At 41.0% G+C, this 20,077-nt stretch overlaps 1 protein-coding gene across 2 annotated transcripts in view; it reads right to left on the bottom strand.

The window, feature by feature from the left end:
* The window catches only part of LOC141144864 (leukocyte elastase inhibitor-like), a 168,404-nt gene that overhangs the window by 77,028 nt on the left and 71,299 nt on the right, over positions 1-20,077 (bottom strand). The gene's annotated exons all lie outside the window — the stretch shown is intronic.

Genomic DNA, 20,077 nt, shown 5'->3' with positions numbered 1-20,077 from the left:
GGCATAGGAAAATGGCATGCCAGTATCAATCATGTTAAATAGGGGAGACAATGGTACAGAGGCCAGAGTTAAGTATTTTTACAAGAACACCCCTATCCTGGAGGAGAAACAGAATTAACCTGTTTAATAGATACTGGTGCAAGCCGAAATGTTTTTAAAATAGAGGACTTACCTCCAGGATTATTATCTATAAATGTTATCTCTGGTGTTGGCCTAACGGACCTCTACTGATTTGGTTGAGTCCAAGCCACTTAAACTCAGGCTAGGACAGCAAACAGAAATTGTCACTAAAGTGTTATGCCGCGTACACACGGTCGGACTTTTCGTCTACAAAAGTCCGACAGCCTGTCCGACATACTTCCGACGTACCTTCGGCGGACTTGCGGCAGACTTTCTTACGAACGGACTTGCCTACACACGACCACACAAAAGTACGACAGCCTAGTACGTGGTGACGTACACCAAGTCCGACGAGACTATAAAACGGAAGTTCAATAGCCCGTACGACACCCTTTGGGCTCCTTCTGCTAATCTCGTGTTTATCTCGTGTTAGTAGAAGTTTGGTGAGAGACGATTCGCGCTTGTGAGACTCGTATTTTTCAGTTCGTTTTAACTGTTGTTCAGTCTGTGCTTGTGAGGTTTGTATCTGCTTTTCAGTGCGTTTGGTCAGTTGGCATTGAGAAATCTTTGTTTTATTGGCCGCTCGTTCCTGATTTTCAGGTCGTTCTTCACAGGCCTTGCTGTTCTTCAGTGCGTTCTGTTTAGTGCGTTCTGACCAGCCGACCGTTTTGAAACCATGTTACCTGTACGTACTCGTCGTAGAGCTCGTGCATTGTATGTGCTTGGTGCTGTAGTTTATTCTTCAGCCCAAGACCAGTCCATGAACAGGGCGAGGAGGAGTTCATGGACCAAGAATTGGTTGCTTCAGCGTGACCAGTTCTGTCACATGCCTTTGCTCCATGAGATCCGTGAGAATAATCCTGAGGATTTCAGGAACTTTCTCCGGATGACGGACCCCGTTTTTGACCGTTTGTTGGCTTTGCTGACCCCCTATATCAGCAGGCAGGATACCTGCATGAGGCAAGCCATCACTCCGGAGCAGAGGCTGGTTGCTACCTTGCGGTATTTGGCCACAGGGAGAAGCCTGCAGGACCTTAAGTTCTCGACAGGCATCTCCCCCCAGGCTCTGGGGATCATTATCCCAGAGACCTGTTCTGCCATCATCCAGGTCCTGCAGAAGGACTATATTAAGGTAAGATATTTTTCTTTTATTAGCATCACATGTTCTTTTATGTAATCTTTGATAATGTAATGTATTTCTTGCTTCAAACACTACTTACCATCATTGCAATATAGTGTGAATGTCCCCTTTTTATCCTCACACATGCTGGATTTTTTTCCTGTTATTTTTTGTCATGCATGTATATTTTCCTTCAATAACCTTCCCAGCATGAAGTGATGGGAACATATCCACCTAGTCTACTCATTTTGAATGTATTTTGTTTGAGTGTATTTAGTGTGCTTATAATTAGCAATTAGCTAGATTTCACAACCCCCCCCCACCTAAACTCACTCCAAATAGTGTGCTGCTAATTAGCAATTATCTAGATTTCCTAACCCCCCCATCCACCCCCACCTAAACTCACTCCAAATAGTGTGCTGCTAATTAGCAATTATCTAGATTTCACAACCCCCCCCCCACCTAAACTCACTCCAAATAGTGTGCTGCTAATTAGCAATTATCTAGATTTCCCAACCCCCCCACCCACCCCCACCTAAACTCACTCCAAATAGTGTGCTGCTAATTAGCAATTATCTAGATTTCCCAACCCCCCCACCCACCCCCACCTAAACTCACTCCAAATAGTGTGCTGCTAATTAGCAATTATCTAGATTTCCCAACCCCCCCACCCACCTCCACCTAAACTCACTCCAAATAGTGTGCTGCTAATTAGCAATTATCTAGATTTCCCAACCCCCCCACCCACCCCCACCTAAACTCACTCCAAATAGTGTGCTGCTAATTAGCAATTATCTAGATTTCACAACCCCCCCCACCTAAACTCACTCCAAATAGTGTGCTGCTAATTAGCAATTATCTAGATTTCACAACCCCCCCCCCCACCTAAACTCACTCCAAATAGTGTGCTGCTAATTAGCAATTATCTAGATTTCCCAACCCCCCCACCCACCCCCACCTAAACTCACTCCAAATAGTGTGCTGCTAATTAGCAATTATCTAGATTTCCCAACCCCCCCACCCACCCCCACCTAAACTCACTCCAAATAGTGTGCTGCTAATTAGCAATTATCTAGATTTCCCAACCCCCCCACCCACCCCCACCTAAACTCACTCCAAATAGTGTGCTGCTAATTAGCAATTATCTAGATTTCCCAACCCCCCCACCCACCCCCACCTAAACTCACTCCAAATAGTGTGCTGCTAATTAGCAATTATCTAGATTTCACAACCCCCCCCCCCACCCTCGTAAAAATTTGCTTGAATGTTCTGTGGTGTTGATTTGTCTAAAGCAAATATATGTTGCAGTTTGCAAAATGCATGTGCACTCTACAAGTGCATTTGTTCCAGTGCTTTAGTAAATGAGCAGAAGCTCTGCTGATTTCCATCATCAAATCATATGCAAGCCTCAAAGTGTTTTCATTAATTGCCCTTGCATGTGATTGTGTACTCCTTGCAACATGAATGCCTTTTTACATTACCTCATTTACTGTAAGCTGGTTAGCAACTGCACCTGCAGAGTGCGACAACTGCAGTCTTGTAGCCTTTTTAGTCCCTAAATTCCTGCGTGTCCTAAAAGTAATCTTTTTTAGGGATTTCACAACCCCCTAAAATGTAATCAATGTTCCATCAGAGGGGGTGAGCAATCTGATAAGTGTGCCTTTCCATATTAGTTATTCCAGAAGAATTAAATTATTGAATGTTATACTGATGCTGGGGAATAATGTTTTTAATTGTCTAATTTTCTTGCAATGTTAGCTTCCAAATTAATTGATTTTGGTTTTCTTGTTTGATTCCCCAGTTTCCTTCAACGCCACAGGAATGGCAGACTGTGGCATCCCATTTTGCCAGCCGTTGGGACTTTCCCAATTGTGGAGGGGCTATAGATGGGAAACATGTCCACATTGTGCCACCACCCCATTCGGGGTCATACTATTTTAATTATAAGGGGTTCCACAGTATTGTTTTAATGGCGGTGGTGTCGGCACACTATGATTTTTTATATGTGGACGTGGGGAAGAATGGCCGGATGTCGGATGGAGGAGTATTTGCCCAGATAAGTTCTGCCAGCGTCTCCAGAGTGGTGGCCTGGGATTGCCACCTGATGCGGATAACGTGGAAGGACTCCCCTTTGTCTTCATTGCTGATGAAGCCTTCGCTCTCAGCAAGCACCTCATGAGGCCATTCCCCCAAAGAACCCTCACCCCGGAGAGGAGGGTTTTTAATTTCCGGCTGGCCAGAGCTAGAAGAGTGGTTGAGAATGCGTTTGGAATTCTGGCCAGCCGGTTCCGCCTGTTTCAAACAGCCATTAATTTGGCGGAATACAAACTTAATTTTATCATTTTATCGTGCTGCATTCTGCACAACTTTTTAAACAAACATTCTCCGAATTATATAGGCACAGTTGGGCCTGAGGCCGGACAAATAGATGCCAACCTTACGGGCCTGGATACTGTCCGTACTGGCTTGGCCCCCCAAAGTGCCCGTCAAGTTAGACAGCAATATGTTAATTATTTTATGGGTAGGGGGGCCATTGCAATGGGCCAGGATATATAATTTTTTACAATAAAAAAAATATTGATGAAATCTTGCATTATATTTATTGCTTGCCTTTCTTTTGGGCTGTCTCCTAGGTTATGGTCGAGCAGTTGTAGTGCCAACTGTATTTTAATTTTAAATGTCTAAATAAGCTCCATTGCCACTGTAAACAACTTTTTTACAATTATAACCAAACTGATACTGAGCCTTGAAATAACAAACCACACATTTATTTAATTCCTATAAGGAGATGTTTTTATTAATGGTTGTTATGCATTCAGTTCTGCATTTAGTATAAAATGTTCATAGACAAAAATATGATGATATCTTAATAATGTAGAAAAATATAATTATATTTAAATATTTCTACCTAATCCAAAAAAAAATATTTTTGGCTTTTTGATTTTCGCAAACAGGCTTTTTTTTTTTTTTTTTGTTTTTTTTTTGTTTTTTTGAAAATCAAGTTTTGTTAGTTTTTTGGTTTTTTTAAAATCAAGTTTTATTTTTTTTGGTTTTTGAAAATCAAGTTTTGTTAGTTTTTTGGTTTTTTTAAAATCAAGTTTTTTTTTTTTTTTTTTTTGGTTTTTGAAAATCAAGTTTTTTTTTTTTTGTTTTTTTTTTTGAAAATCAAGTTTTGTGATTTTTTTAGTTTTTTTAAAATCAATTATTTTTTTTTTTTTTGGTTTTTGAAAATCAAGTTTTTTTTTTTTTTTTTTTTTTTTTTTTTTTTTTGAAAATCAAGTTTTTTTTTTTTTTTTTTTTGGTTTTTTTAAAATCAATTTTTTTTTTTTGGGGGGTTTTTGAGAAAATCAAGTTTAATTTTTTTGTGGATTTTTTAGGTATTTACGAGAAACAGCCCTCCTTTTTTAAATTAGGTTAAACAGCCATTTCTGTTCAGCCAAAAAAAGAAAGAGAAGGCCCAGAATGGGGTCAGCAAAACAGGAAATGAAGGACATGATTGATGTTTTGGGGTTTCAAAAAGGGCATTTAGATTCGACCCAAAACATCAATCATGTCCTTCATTTCCTACTGCATACGATCCAGCCGATTACGCATTTCATCGATGTCCTTATTCCAGGCCATTATTTGACCAATTAGCCTTTGGGCACTTTCTGAGGTGAAATAGTCACTTCTTGTTGTACCTAAAGTGGAATGAAACCAAAAAATGTCTTTAGAAATATGCACACATACATAGTTTACCTTACCATAATAAAGCTGTTGTCTCAGACACTGACCTGGTGGGGTGCCCATGTAGCATAATTCCTCCACATCCTCGGGGGTGGTGCTGTTGCTTGAATCAAGCACAACCAGATCCCCTAAAATAGAGTAGACAAATTACATTAAACAAAAGGCAGCCATGCATAGATTAACGTAAGCTGGTGTGTCAGACACTCACCTGGTGGGGTGCCCATGTCGCCCACCTCTCCTTCCTCCACATCCTCAGTGGGACTTGGGCTGATTTCCCAATCATGTTTGGCTTGGGGTGGACTGTCTTCTTGTTGGCTGAGTGATTTTTCCCCTATGTGAAACAAAAAATTATTAATCTACTTAGCACACAGATATTTTAGTACATAGTAATTTTCCAACATTTGTAGTGAAGTGGTTTGTGTAGAGTTCCTATTTTACCTCAATATTTAAAATTATAAAGACATATCGGATAGATAGATATCTAGATATCAATATCTCAAAATATAGTTAATAATCTTTTGATCTCTCTCTCTCTCTATATCTGGAACAAAATCTATAAATATCTAACTAAATGTAAAGAAAAAAAAAAAGATAACTTAAAATATTCAAAAAGAATGTTTTACATATCTCTATCTCTATCTCTATCTCTATCTCTATCTCTATCTCTTTATATATGTAGATAGATCTATCTCTATCTCTCTATCTCTATCTCTATCTCTTTATATATGTAGATAGATCTATCTCTATCTCTCTATCTCTCTATCTCTCTATCTCTCTATCTCTCTATCTCTCTATCTCTATCTCTATCTCTATCTCTATCTCTATCTCTATCTCTATCTCTATCTCTATCTCTATCTCTATCTCTATCTCTATCTCTATCTCTATCTCTATCTCTATCTCTATCTCTATCTCTATCTCTATCTCTATCTCTATCTCTATCTCTATCTCTATCTCTATCTCTATCTCTTTATATATGTAGATAGATCTATCTCTATCTCTCTATCTCTATCTCTTTATATATGTAGATAGATCTATCTCTATCTCTCTATCTCTATCTCTTTATATATGTAGATAGATCTATCTCTATCTCTCTATCTCTATCTCTTTATATATGTAGATAGATCTATCTCTATCTCTCTATCTCTATCTCTTTATATATGTAGATAGATCTATCTCTATCTCTCTATCTCTATCTCTTTATATATGTAGATAGATCTATCTCTATCTCTCTATCTCTATCTCTTTATATATGTAGATAGATCTATCTCTATCTCTCTATCTCTATCTCTTTATATATGTAGATAGATCTATCTCTATCTCTCTATCTCTATCTCTTTATATATGTAGATAGATCTATCTCTATCTCTCTATCTCTATCTCTTTATATATGTAGATAGATCTATCTCTATCTCTCTATCTCTATCTCTTTATATATGTAGATAGATCTATCTCTATCTCTCTATCTCTATCTCTTTATATATGTAGATAGATCTATCTCTATCTCTCTATCTCTATCTCTTTATATATGTAGATAGATCTATCTCTATCTCTCTATCTCTATCTCTTTATATATGTAGATAGATCTATCTCTATCTCTCTATCTCTATCTCTTTATATATGTAGATAGATCTATCTCTATCTCTCTATCTCTATCTCTTTATATATGTAGATAGATCTATCTCTATCTCTCTATCTCTATCTCTTTATATATGTAGATAGATCTATCTCTATCTCTCTATCTCTATCTCTTTATATATGTAGATAGATCTATCTCTATCTCTCTATCTCTATCTCTTTATATATGTAGATAGATCTATCTCTATCTCTCTATCTCTATCTCTTTATATATGTAGATAGATCTATCTCTATCTCTCTATCTCTATCTCTTTATATATGTAGATAGATCTATCTCTATCTCTCTATCTCTATCTCTTTATATATGTAGATAGATCTATCTCTATCTCTCTATCTCTATCTCTTTATATATGTAGATAGATCTATCTCTATCTCTCTATCTCTATCTCTTTATATATGTAGATAGATCTATCTCTATCTCTCTATCTCTATCTCTTTATATATGTAGATAGATCTATCTCTATCTCTCTATCTCTATCTCTTTATATATGTAGATAGATCTATCTATAGATATGTAACGAGGTTTATTAAAAGATCGTTTAAAACGATGAACAAAAAATCGTATAGGAAGGAAAAGCACATGGAGCAGTATACAAGGTAATAAACACAAGAGAAAAACACGACAAGTACTTACTTTTTTTAAGAACTTTCCGGATACGTCGGTATTGATCCGGCTCCCTGAGTTTCAGGTCAGACCATCTTTTTCTCAGTTGATCTCTGGAGCGCTGGACCCCAAAAGATGCCTGCAAAGTGTCCACGACCTTCGCCATTATTTTGGCCTTGCGCAAATTTGGCCGTGCGTACGGCCCATACTTCCCATCATAGTCGTCTTTGTGAAGAATGGCCACCATCTCCACCATCTCTTTAAAACTCATATTAGAGGCCTTAAATCTAGGCCTCATAGATTTTGTTGACGTTCCAGCCTCCGGGCTGTCTCCACTACCTGAGGTCGTCAACATATCAGGTGTCTCCGCCATTATTTACTCCACTACGCGCCGTAACAAAAAATGGGCGGAGAACATGAGTTAAAATCGAACGTCAGGGGCGGGCGACGCAGGCGGAGTTTCACACATGCGTAGTGTATAAAGAGGGGCCTTGCGCACGTGTCGTACGTACGTTCTGTGCGTCGAATTAGGGGGCGGAGAACATGAGTTAATTTCGAACGTCAGGGGCGGGCGACGCAGGCGGAGTTTCACACATGCGTAGTGTGTAAAGAGGGCCCTTGCGCACGTGTCGTACGTACGTTCTGTGGTAGGTGATAGTGGACCAGGACGTTACAAAACGAAGGTAATTTTAGATATATATTTTTTGGGTTTTATGGTCATGACTTTGTAGCAAGTGGCCTATATGGCTTGATAGATTGATGAGGCCTACATAGGGAGAAGATGATGAGGGGTTAGCAGAAACCTATAATAAAAGTGTTTTTTGTCTTGTGACTTCATCTTTTCCAGATATAATGAATCCCCTATTTAAGGATCCAGAGTTCCTTACAGCTTTTATTTCGAAATATCGAGAGATGAGGAATTTGTGGGAGGTGAAACACCCTCAGTATTATGCAAAGCATGTGAGGAAGTCAACGCTGGAGAGACTTCTGTCCTTTGTCCAGGCGACCATCCCGGAAGCAACAATGGAGACATTGCTCAAGAAAATTGGGGTCTTGAGGAACATGTATAAGAGGGAGCATAAGAAGATCCAGGAATCAAGGAGATCAGGAGCATCAGCAGATGATGTTTATGTACCCAGGCTGTGGTACTACAATCAACTCCGTTTTCTGGATGACCAGAATGAAGCCAGGCCATCACTTTCAACCCTTCCCTCCACCCTTCCCTCCACCCTTCCCTCCACCCCAGCAGAGGCTGATGAGGAGCAAGCTGGGTCTTCCATCCTGGATTAACCAGATATGACCATCTGGAGTCAGGTAAATTATTTTAACAAATATTTACTGTACTAATATTAATGATGTTAACTGGATGTTATAATTGTCTAAAATAATTTTGCACTCAAAATTGTGTATACATATCAATTGACAGTAGTGGCTAAATATGTTTGGCACCTGCTTGAAATAATTAGGGTGTCTGATTAGACTCTTTTATTAAAGAGATGTATTCACATTGAATTTGCTATTCATGAGAAGCAAACTGTGTGTCATTGATGAACCCAAAAAAATATACTCAAACTATTGTCCTTTTTTTATACACAGGATGAGTCCATCCAGGAGGAATGTGGGGAAAGTGGCAGGCAGGAGGAGACCGGGCCCATGGACAGCCTGGAGGAGGCCGGATTCACCATCATCCTGGAGGAGGCTGGGCCCAGTGTCAGGCAGGAGGTGGCTGCTCCCAGTGAGGTGGCTGCTCCCAGTGAGGTGGCTGGGCCAAGTGAGGTGGCTGGGCCCAGTAGGAGCCTGACCGAATCCCAAGTGCCTCCCCTCCACCTTCCCAAAAAAAGGGCCAGGAAGGGGATGGTCACACAGGACGCATCCCTGTGCCTCATGCAAGAGGCCACCCGTTTTTTAAGGAGCCCCCCCGAAGCGGAAGAATCCTATGGCTGCTACTTAGCCAGCAGGCTTCTTCAGATGGATTGGGAGCAGCGCCTCATTTGTGAGCGCCTATTTGGGGAAACAATCCATAAGGGGCTGCAGGGCACTCTAACACAAAACACCCAACTACATGAGGCAGCCCCCCCTCCTCCTCCTCCTCCTCCTGCCACAACTGAAACACCAGAGCCACAGCCTCAAAAGAAGGCTACAGGGAAGGCTGCAGGGCAGCGTGGAGGAAAGGCTGCAGGGAAGAGAAGAAAGTGATGACCTGGGTTCAGTCTGGTCTGACAGAAGACGCAGGCTGTTGTAGGACCACAGTCTGGGGACATCTAGATCATCTGCTGGTGCTGTTGATCTCTGGGATTCTTGGACCAGATTGTGCTCCCTCTTATATGGACTCCGCAAGATCCCAATTTTCTTGTACACCGACTTTTTCCAGCGTTGACGTCCTCTTTATTTTATTTTGACCATGAATAAATGGATCTTTTTTGAGTTTAGCAAAAGACTTTATGTGTTTTCTTTTAAATCATTGATTTTACACACAATGTTAAATTAACAAGGGACAACAATCTCATTGAGTTTGGAAAAAACACACCAAAAATACATTACTAATGTTAATAATGTTCAAGTGCTAAGTCTTGAAAATCAAAAAATTTACATAACCAAAAACGGTGCTTTGGGTTAACTTTATCTAAAAACTAAAAAATAATCACTATAAAAAAAAAAAAGAATAATGGGTTCTTTGTGGTAACTTTACAAACCTAAAAAAAAAAAAAAAAAAGGGGAAAAAGTATTATTAGTATGGAAACATTGTTTTTAAAATACATACTATATCATTCATGAGATCAAAGAGAAAAAGAATCCAGAAATCAGTTTGGGAGAACTCTGATTATGAACAGCAAAACACCTTCGTTCTTTAGAGCATTCGTAAAGAAGAAATAAAATGCGCTGCATTCAACGATCACAGATTTTGCAGCGTGATGAATGTGCTACCTACAATACGAACACTAGTTTTACTAGACCGAGTGCTTCCGTTTAGTTTTTGCTTATGAGCATGCGTCGTTTTTTTGTCCGTCGGACTAGCATACAGACGAGCGGACTTCAGGGTCTGTCGTAGTTACGACGTAAAGATTTGATGCATGTTTCAAATCTAAAGTCCGTCGGATTTGAGGCTAAAAAAGTACATTGAAAGTCCGGAGAAGCCCACACACGATCGGATTACCAGCCAGCTTTAGTCCGTCAGCGTCCGTTGGACTTTTGTAGACGAAAAGTCCGACCGTGTGTACGCGGCATTAGTTTCAGACACAGTTCCTACCAATCTTTTGGGAGCTGACATTTTGAACCAAATTTTAGCAAACATAGACTACACTCCTACAGGAGTCCAAGTGGTCAGTAGTTTGTCAGGAGAAGTTTTAAATTCTCCCTGTGGAGTATTTTTAATCCAAGACTCCACTCCGCCATTTCCACCAGAATTGAAAGTGATTCCCGCTGATTTATGGGCCACCAGCAAATATGATGAAGGTCTGCTGGATTGCACCCCAGTCATGATAAAAATTAAACCAGGAACCCACCTCCCACAGATTAAACAGTACCCACTGAGTATTGGTCAGACTGAGAGGATAAAGGATCAAATCACTCAACTGAAAGCAGCACGGGTTGTTGTACCAATTAAGTCCCAAGCCAGTACACCCCTGTTCCCAATTGCAAAGAAGCCAGACAAGAAGGGTGGGCAGGTGGCATACCGCATGGTGCATGATCTGAGAGCCATTAACAATATAATTGAGACAGATACCCCAATTGTACCCAACCCCCGCACTTTACTAAGTGGAATACCTGCTTCCAGCACCTGCTTTACAGTGATTGATCTTGCAAATGCTTTCTTTTCTGTGCCCCTGCACCCAGATTGCTGGCACCTTTCTTCATTTACCCATAATGCCCAAAAGTTAGCATGGATAAGATTGCCCCAAGGCTGTGTGAGTAGCCCCTCTGAATATCATACTGCATTAAAGCAAGTATTGGACCAATGGTCCCCCTCACACCCAAACACAGTTTTGCTTCAGTACATAGACGATTTGCGTATTTGTTCTGATACAAAGGACATTTGTAGCAGAGAAACCATAAGCCTTCTCATGTTTCTATATGACAGTAACAACAAAGTTAGCAAAGATACAATACTTCCAAGAGAAAGTGATCTTCCTGGGTCACTGCATTTCACATGGAATTCGTCACCTAACTCCAGATCGAGTTAAAACTCTACCAAAATTTGAAAAGCCAAGAAATGTACTGCAACTATGTGCCTTCCTGGGGTTAGTGGGATATTGTAGGGACTGGATTCCAAATGCATCAGAACTTATGGCTCCTCTATATGAGGCTACCATTAGAAACCCTTTCAAACTCACATGGGACAATGAAGGAGCTTATTAAAATTTTGTCTGAAGCTCCGATTTTGGGCCTATTTGGAAAGCACGGAACTTCCTGACTAGTGCAGGGAAGCCAGTGAGACATGCAAAACGCATAGAGCGGCTATTTAAGGCCTTTCAGAAACCAGCAGAAGTTGCCATCTTGAAGGTAAAAGGACATGCAAGGGGAAATGACATGACAACCAGAGGAAATGCTTTAGCGGACCAAGCGGCAAAGGATTCTGCCCTTATGGCATTTGGATTCACACCCACTGTAGTGGTCGCCCAGGTAGCGGGGACAGATTCCTCTCATCAAGAGCAGTGGGATGTAGAAACTTTAATTCAGTTGCAGAACCAGGCCCCTGATGAAGAGAAGGCTAAGTGGATCAAATGTAATGCTACCCAAAATCAGCAGGGCCTGTGGAGCATTGACAACAGGTGGTGTCTACCCAGGAGTTTGTACCCAATTTTAGCACAACTGGCACATGGCGTCAGTCATTTTGCTAAGGGCGCGATGGTGGCACTTACTGACTGCTATTGCATAGCACCTGGATTTAGCGCATTTGCAGCCAGGTTTTGTGCTTCATGTCTCACTTGTGCTCTGTACAATGCAGGGAGGCCTGTCCATGTTCCTCAAAAGCATACTCCTAAGCCAGGTTTCTCTTTCCAAAGAATTCAAATAGACTACATTCAGATGCCCAGAATAGGCACCTATGAGTACGCTCTAGTGTGTGTTGACATGCTTCCAGGTTGGCCTGGAAGCTAAAGCAAATGCAAAAACAACAGCAAAGAAAATTTTGAACAAAATAGTTTGTAGATACGGGGTTCCTGAAATTATTGAGAGTAACAGAGGAACCCATTTTACTGGGGAAGTAATAAAAGAGGTAATGGAAGCCCTTCACATACAGCAAGTTTTCCATACACCTTATCATCCACAAAGTAGTGGTAAAGTTGAGAGACTTAATGGAATTACAAAAAAAAAACAGATGTGCAAAAATTAAAGCAGATACAGTACAAGGATGGGTGGAAGCTTTGCCAATAGCCCTATATTCTGTACGAACTACCCCTAAACAACCACATGGGCTGTCCCCCATGAGATTTTATTCGGAGGGCCACCCAAAACAGCTATATTTTCTCCAACAGTTGCAGGCTTCTTACTCTAGTCTGTTAGAATATGTTTAGATTTTGCAAAGAACATTGAATAAAATACATGAAGGTGTTTATAAATCTATCCCCGACCCAGATTCTGTTTTAGGTATTCACAGAATCCAACCAGGTGACTGGGTAGTGGTCAAGCGACACGTCAGCCACTAGAACCAAAATTTGACGGACCGTATTTGGTGCTTTTGACAACTGGTTCTGCTGTCAAGTTGGAAGGAAAGCCCACCTGGATTCACGCCAGTCACTGCAAGAAAATCCAGAAGTGATGATATCCTTTGAAAATATTATGATGATGTTTCTTTTCTTTTTGTTGTTTGTGAGAACTGAGACATGGAAAAATAACCCTTTCATCCAAATGTTAAAATTGTGTGCAAGCAATAGCAATGCTAGTAACTGCTGGGTGTGTTCTCACTTACATCCCCAAACAGGAACAATACCCATGATAGCAATGCCTCTCAACTTCACTGATCTAAACAGGACCAGAATAAATGGCTCATATGTAGTCTCCACAGCTAATGAGCACAGATCAGTAATTTGATGGTTTCAAAACACAGACACGCCACAGATTTGTTTAAACGTTACATGCCTGTTTAACACTAATCGGAATTTCCAACAACAAATGTTCGATGTGAGCTTGTTGTCGGAAATTCCGACGGTGTGTAGGCTCCATCGACATGTGTTGTCGGAATTTCCGACAACAAAAATTTGAGAGCTGGTTCTCAAATTTTAGACATCAAAATCCATAGTTGGAAATTCCGATCGTGTGTACACAATTCCAACGCACAAAATTCCACGCATGCTTGGAATCAAGCTGAAGAGCCTCACTGGCTATTGAATTTCATTTTTCTCGGCTCGTCATACGTGTTGTACGTCACCGCGTTCTTGACGTTCGGAATTTCCGACAACATTTGTGCGACCGTGTGTATACAAGACAAGTTTGAGCCAACATCCGTCGGAAATAAATACAGGATTTTGTTGTCGGAATGTCCGATCGTGTGTATGCGGCATAAATGTACATGGTTAGGCAATTCAGATTGCACCAGAGCAAAGATTACAGTTTATAGAGGAAACTATGGTCAATATTGTTATATCCCAGATCCAGAACTAAATAGAAGGCTTTATATTACAAATTGCTCACAGTTCCCAATATATGAAAATATCAGTTACCTGAGATTCCATGTTATTGCTTCCAGTTTTTTAGGAGCAGGTATACCATCCATACGTAGAGGGTTATATTATATATGTGGAGATAAAGCTTATGCCTGGCTTCCTACTAATGTTACAGGTACATGTTATATTGGGAAGTTAGCACCTGCTTTGGCTGTTTGCAAAGATACAGTGCGACCAGATCAAAGTCCAGATTACCCTTTAATGTTCAAAAGGGAGCTGTTCACAGAAGGTGACATGGCATGGTCATGGTTCCCTTCCTGGACAGGATGGGGAATTGAAGCAATGAAAAGAATAAATAATTACATTAGAATTGTAGATAAGATTATTAACCTTACTACCAGTGATATAGGTTTATTAAGTGAAGAAATGGCTCAGCTTAAAAAAGTAGTATTAGAGCACAGATTAAACGCTAAATTATCTCACTGCAGCTCAAGGTGGGATGTGTAAGGTATTTCACACTGACTGTTGTATATACATTTATGATAATGAGGACACTATTAAATGGCATCTTGCTAAGATAAGAGAACTACAGAATAAGGCCAGAGATATTGCAAAAGACGGATGGAACCCCTTTAAGGCTTTAGGAGGTTTTGGTGACTTTTTATATGGCATAGCAACATGGTTACAGAAACTAGTCACTTACATTGTGATGTTCCTATTTCTCATATTTGTTATTTACTTCCTCATCAGGCTATGCCTCTGTGTGACTACCCACTGTACCAACAAATGGTCCACCAGCCCTGATGAACCCATTATTGTGAGAAAACTAGGAGAGAGCTAACAGGACGCCGTCTCTCTGCGCCAATGTAACAGGAGTTACCAGCAATCGGCTGAATGTAACACGGAGAAGAATGGTATCAAATAAACAAAAGGATGGAAATGACATGGACATTCACTGTATTGTTCATTTAAGCACAAGAGACTCCATTTTGTTCGTACTGTTGAAATGTGTTCTGTAACCTTCATCTAACACACAGACACATCTTCTGCTAGAAGCGCTCTCTCTGTCTCTACTCCCCCTCCCCCTCAAGGTTTTACTTTTGCAATTGTTCTATTCACTAGCTTTTAATAATATATTTCTATTTGTTAGCTTTTAATAACATATTTCTATTTGTTAGTTTTTCAATAACATCTCATACCACCCCTTTTCTTATCTATGTATAAGATAACATGTAATAATACATTTTGGCACTGAACGGACATTTACATAAACACAATGATTGCATCCTGTGAATCTGTTCCTGCAGCTGCAGTATTAACTTTTGTTTTAGAGTCCCAATCAGAAATAATTCCATTACACATTTTAGCCAGTATCTGCGACTGAGAAGAAATGGTTTTCATGGATTTCACCTTTAAAATTAGACACTGACAAATTAACCTCTTGCTTACTGGGCACTTAAACCCCCCCTCCTGCCCAGACCAATTTTCAGCTTTCAGCGCTGTCACATTTTGAATGACAATTGCGCGGTCATGCTACACTGTACTCAAATTAAATTTTTATAATTTTTTTCACACAAATGGAGCTTTCTTTTGGTGGTATTTAATCACCATTTGGGTTTTTATTTTTTGCTAAACAAACAAAAAAAGACAGAAATTTTTGAAAAAAAAAAAAAAAAAGTTTCATAGTTTGTTATAAAATTTTACAAACTGGTAATTTTTCTCCTTCATTGATATTCGCTGATGAGGCTGCACTGATGGGCACTGATGAGCTGCACTGATAGACACAGATAAGGCGGCACTGATAAATGTCACTTATGGGTGGCACTGATAAGTGGCACTGATAGGTGGCATTGATTGGCACTGGTAGGTGGCACTGGTAGGTGGAATTGATAGGCAGCACTGATAATGACGCACTGATTAATTTATAGACGGCACTGTGGGCACTGATAGGTGGCACTGTGGGCACTGATAGGTGGCCCTGTGGGCACTGATGGGTGGTACTGTGGGCACTGGTAGGTGGTGCTGGTGGGCACTGGTAGGTGGCACTGGTGGGCACTGGTAGGTACCTCCATGATCGGGACCGATGTCCCTCTCGCAGCCACCGGTGATCAGCTTTTTTTTCCTCCTCATGCTATCAGCGTGAGGAGGAAAAATAAACAATTACTGGCTCTGTTTACATCACATGATCAGCTGTCATTGGCTGACAGCTGATCACGTGGTAAGGGGTCGCGATCGACCCCTTACTCCGATCTGTGATCAAACGAGTCTCATAGACTCGCTGATCACAGAGCGCGCTGCGCACGCCCTGCAGGGGGCGCGCAGGCCACTCAAGCACGGGAGGACGTCCATTGACACCCTCCCGGCAAATTAAGTCTGCGCTGTAGCAGTCTTTCGGCTACAGCGCGGACGGCAAGTGGTTAAAAAATAGATTCCTGGAAAGAGGCTATAGCATAACTTGTCTTTGGAAAGCCTTCAACAAAGTAAGCAGACTCCCTCGGGAGGAGTTACTTTTCAAACATATGTTACTCTCCATCTACACGCGTACTTGAACGACACACCAACCAACAATCAGATATCAAAATAAATCTTAACAGGCATTGGCCTATCTTAGTTGAAGACACCGTAATTAAACAGTTTATCAATGAAAGGCCAGCCATTACCTTTAGAAGGGCTGCCTCATTAAAGGACAAACTTGTGAGCAGCGAATTCCAGAATGGAAAGAGTGAACCATGTCGACAGGGTGGTACGTTTACCTGTGGTGGATGTTCTTACTGCACATATATGCTGGGTAAAAGCCATCTAATTCTTCCCAGTGGTGAATCCTTTGATTTAAAACACTTTGCAAACTGCTGCACGCAAGGAGTAGTATGACCACAGGTGATTTTGGTTCGTTCTATGTAGGTAAAACAAAACAAGAACTATGGCAACGTCTATATAGACATATTTGTTGCATGCAAATATGCAACCCAGACTTACCACTGGGAAGACATGTCACGAAGGTCCACAGGGGCAAATTTCCAAAAATTAAAGTCACAGCACTGGATAGGATCCATATACCCCAAAGAAAGGAGGACTGGAAAAAGATACTTTTACAAACAGAACAGAGATGGATATACAAATTAAAGGCCACCTCTCATCCGGGGTTAAATGACGCAATCACCTTCAAACCTTTTTTGAAGGGATTCACGTCAGGAAAAACTGACTATTCAATTTAACCTTTCCCCCTTTTTTTTTTGTTTTGGTTGTTGTTATTTCCAATGTCTCAGTTTGATGAATCTCTATGTATGAATTTTTTGAGTAACACTGAATAAATTCTGTAAGATTTAACTTTGGTAGTATTGCTGTGATCCCAGGATGGCTTACGTTGTTGCGTTTTTTCCGGTGATGGCCCGTTTGGGTATCCAGGACTCCCAGCACGGACCTGGGGGAGTTGTGTCTGTCCTTCTTGGATGAGCTTCCCCCCTTTTTGCCTTTCTGCCTGCTTGGATGCTCTCGCGGGCGCTGTCGGTGTCCCATCTCGGGGTTTCTGGATGGATCGCACTTGCGCCAAAAGCCGCGCATGTGCATTTACCACCTGGATTGGCTGTGCTGCGTGGAGCAGATGACGTCAGCAGCAGCCACTCACGCCTCCCGGAGATGACAGGGAGGGGGATCAATCATGAATGGCATCCGCTGGGGGCGATAATGCAGGTTTGCATTGTTACACAGATATATAGAGCTCCCTCCCTTCCTACACTCAGCTGTTGCAATCCAAACCATCAGTCCATGCTGAGTGTAAGTGTGTAAAGTCCTTATTTCCAATAGACTCAAGCCTTGGAATGCCATTTCATAGCTTTCTTTTTTTGTCTGATTATATTATCCAGTTTACACTTTTGTGGTCACCCACTTTTCAAACAGGTATGTCTTTTTCATATATTGCTATGTTAATATACTTGCTTGGATGTTTGTTTTTAAACATATACAATGTTACATTCATACTGACTTTTGAACCTTTTGATATGCCTATAAAAATATATATAAAACGCTACTTTCACACTGGGGCGCTTTACAGGCGCTACAGCGCTAAAAATAACGCCTGCATAGCGCTTGTAAAGAGCCTCTCCTGTCTCTCCAGTGTGAAAGCCTGAGTGCTTTCACACTGGAGCGGTGCGCTTGCAGGACAGTAAAAAAAGTCCTGCAAGCAGCATCTTTGCAGCGCTGTAGAAGCGGTGTATACACCGCTCCTAAAGCGCCCCTGCCCATTGAAATCAGCGACGCTTTTAACCCTTTTGGCCGCTAGCAGGGGTTAAAAGCGCCCCACTAGCGGCCGAATAGCGCCGTTAAAACGTTAGTAAAGCGACACTAAAAATAGCGGTGCTTTACCGCTGACGCCCGCCCCAGTGTGAAAGTAGCCTTAAAAATACGCGATTAATCAGTGATAGAGTGTCTCTATTTTTTTATCTAATTTATTAAATATAAGTGAGCTGCCTCTGTTGCCCCTTCCTGGTGACCATTGATCCTCTGTGGGGCTTGGAGCCCATTTTGGGCTGAGACCTGTACGGTTTGCACCACTAAGCTGTTTCCTGTTGGTCTGGACATTTTCTTTTTTTATAAATGTGGTGTGAAACATTTGGTAAAGTTAATATGAATTTCATTATGTATTTTGTTTCCTTTTTCCACACATGTAGGATTGCTTCCACTTTCTTACCCCCTGATGAAGACTTTGTATAAGTTGAAACGCATTGGGTTGATTTGGTGGATATGCAATTTATTTTAATCCAATATATTCCTGCTTCTTATGTGTTTAGTAGGAATGTTTTACAGAGTAGGACGTGCATTGTACAGACCAGCCAACGTTTAATTTGTTGTCCAAAAAAAGATTTTCTATTTTTATACATATATTCTAAACTGTGTGATTCCTATTGCTGCAACAAAGTCCCATGGGAGATATCTTTCCAATAGTTTACTAGGGATGGAGCAGCCATTTTCCCATGATATACAGTGGGGACGGAAAGTATTCAGACCCCCTTGAATTTTTCACTCTTTGTTATATTGCAGCCATTTTCTAAAATCAAATGAAGGTGTAGAACCATCTCAAGGATGATCAGAAGAAATGGACAGCACCTGAGTTAAATATATGAGTGTCACAGCAAAGGGTCTGAATACTTAGGACCATATGATATTTCAGTTTTTCTTTTTTAATAAATCTTCAAAAATGACAACAATTCTGTGTTTTTCTGTCAATATGGGGTGCTGTGTGTACATTAATGAGGAAAAAAAATTAACTTAAAGGGGTTGTAAAGGTAAAAATTTTTTCACCTTAATGCATTCTATGCATTAAGGTGAAAAAACTTTTGACAGTACCGCCGCCCCCAGCCCCCCCGTTTTACTTACCTGACGCCTCGAATCTTCGCTCCTCGTCCTCGTCAGCTTCATTGCAGCTCAGCCTGGTCGCTGATTGGCTGCAGTGGATGGATTGAAAGCAGCGCAGCCATTGGCTCGCGCTGCTGTCAATCACATCCGATGACGCGGCGCGCCAGGGGGCGGGGCCGAGTGATACAGCGAGCGGCTATAGCCGCCGGCTGTATCACGGGAGCGCGCCCGCAAGCACTCACCACCGTGCGAGGGAGCTCGCATGAAGGTGGTAAATGCTTGCGGGGAGGAGCTGAAACAGCCGCCGAGGGACCCCAGAAGACCAGGTTCGGGGCCACTCTGTGCAGAACGAGCTGCACAGTGAAGGTAAGTATAACATGTTTGTTATTTTAAAAAAAAAAAAAAACATCTTTACAACCCCTTTAAATGATTTTAGCAAATGGCTGCAATATAACAAAGAGTGAAAAATTTAAGGGGGTCTGAATACTTTCCGTCCCCACTGTAATTGCTAATCGTAGTTTCCAACTGGTAGTCGATCTATGGATCAACCTCAGTACAGCCAGCCTGTCTGTTTTTTTGTACGATCATTGCCGGCAGCTATAGCCACAAGCAGTGCTCATTGTATTCTGACAGTTGGGAAACTTCCTGCTGTCAGAATACAATAGTGCAGAGGGAGGGATTCCACTATTAACAATGACTGTGCTGTTGAGGGAATTGAGCCCATTTTTTTCCATTTAACCCATGGTTGAAGGAAAGAAAATTGCATAATCTATTGCCAGCCTAAACCATAGCACAATGTCTGAATAAACAAAATATAAGAGGGAAATTACAATATCTACTTTAATCTGTCTGAAGGCCAAATGGGAACAAGGCACCATTTACTAGATCACTTATGTTATCCTCAAATAAGGTTAATAT

The sequence above is a fragment of the Aquarana catesbeiana genome, linkage group LG05 (assembly GCF_042186555.1).
Source record: "Aquarana catesbeiana isolate 2022-GZ linkage group LG05, ASM4218655v1, whole genome shotgun sequence".
Lineage (NCBI taxonomy): Eukaryota > Metazoa > Chordata > Amphibia > Anura > Ranidae > Aquarana > Aquarana catesbeiana.
The sequence above is the reverse complement of the archived record's forward strand: the minus strand, read 5'-3'. Positions and strand labels throughout refer to the sequence as shown.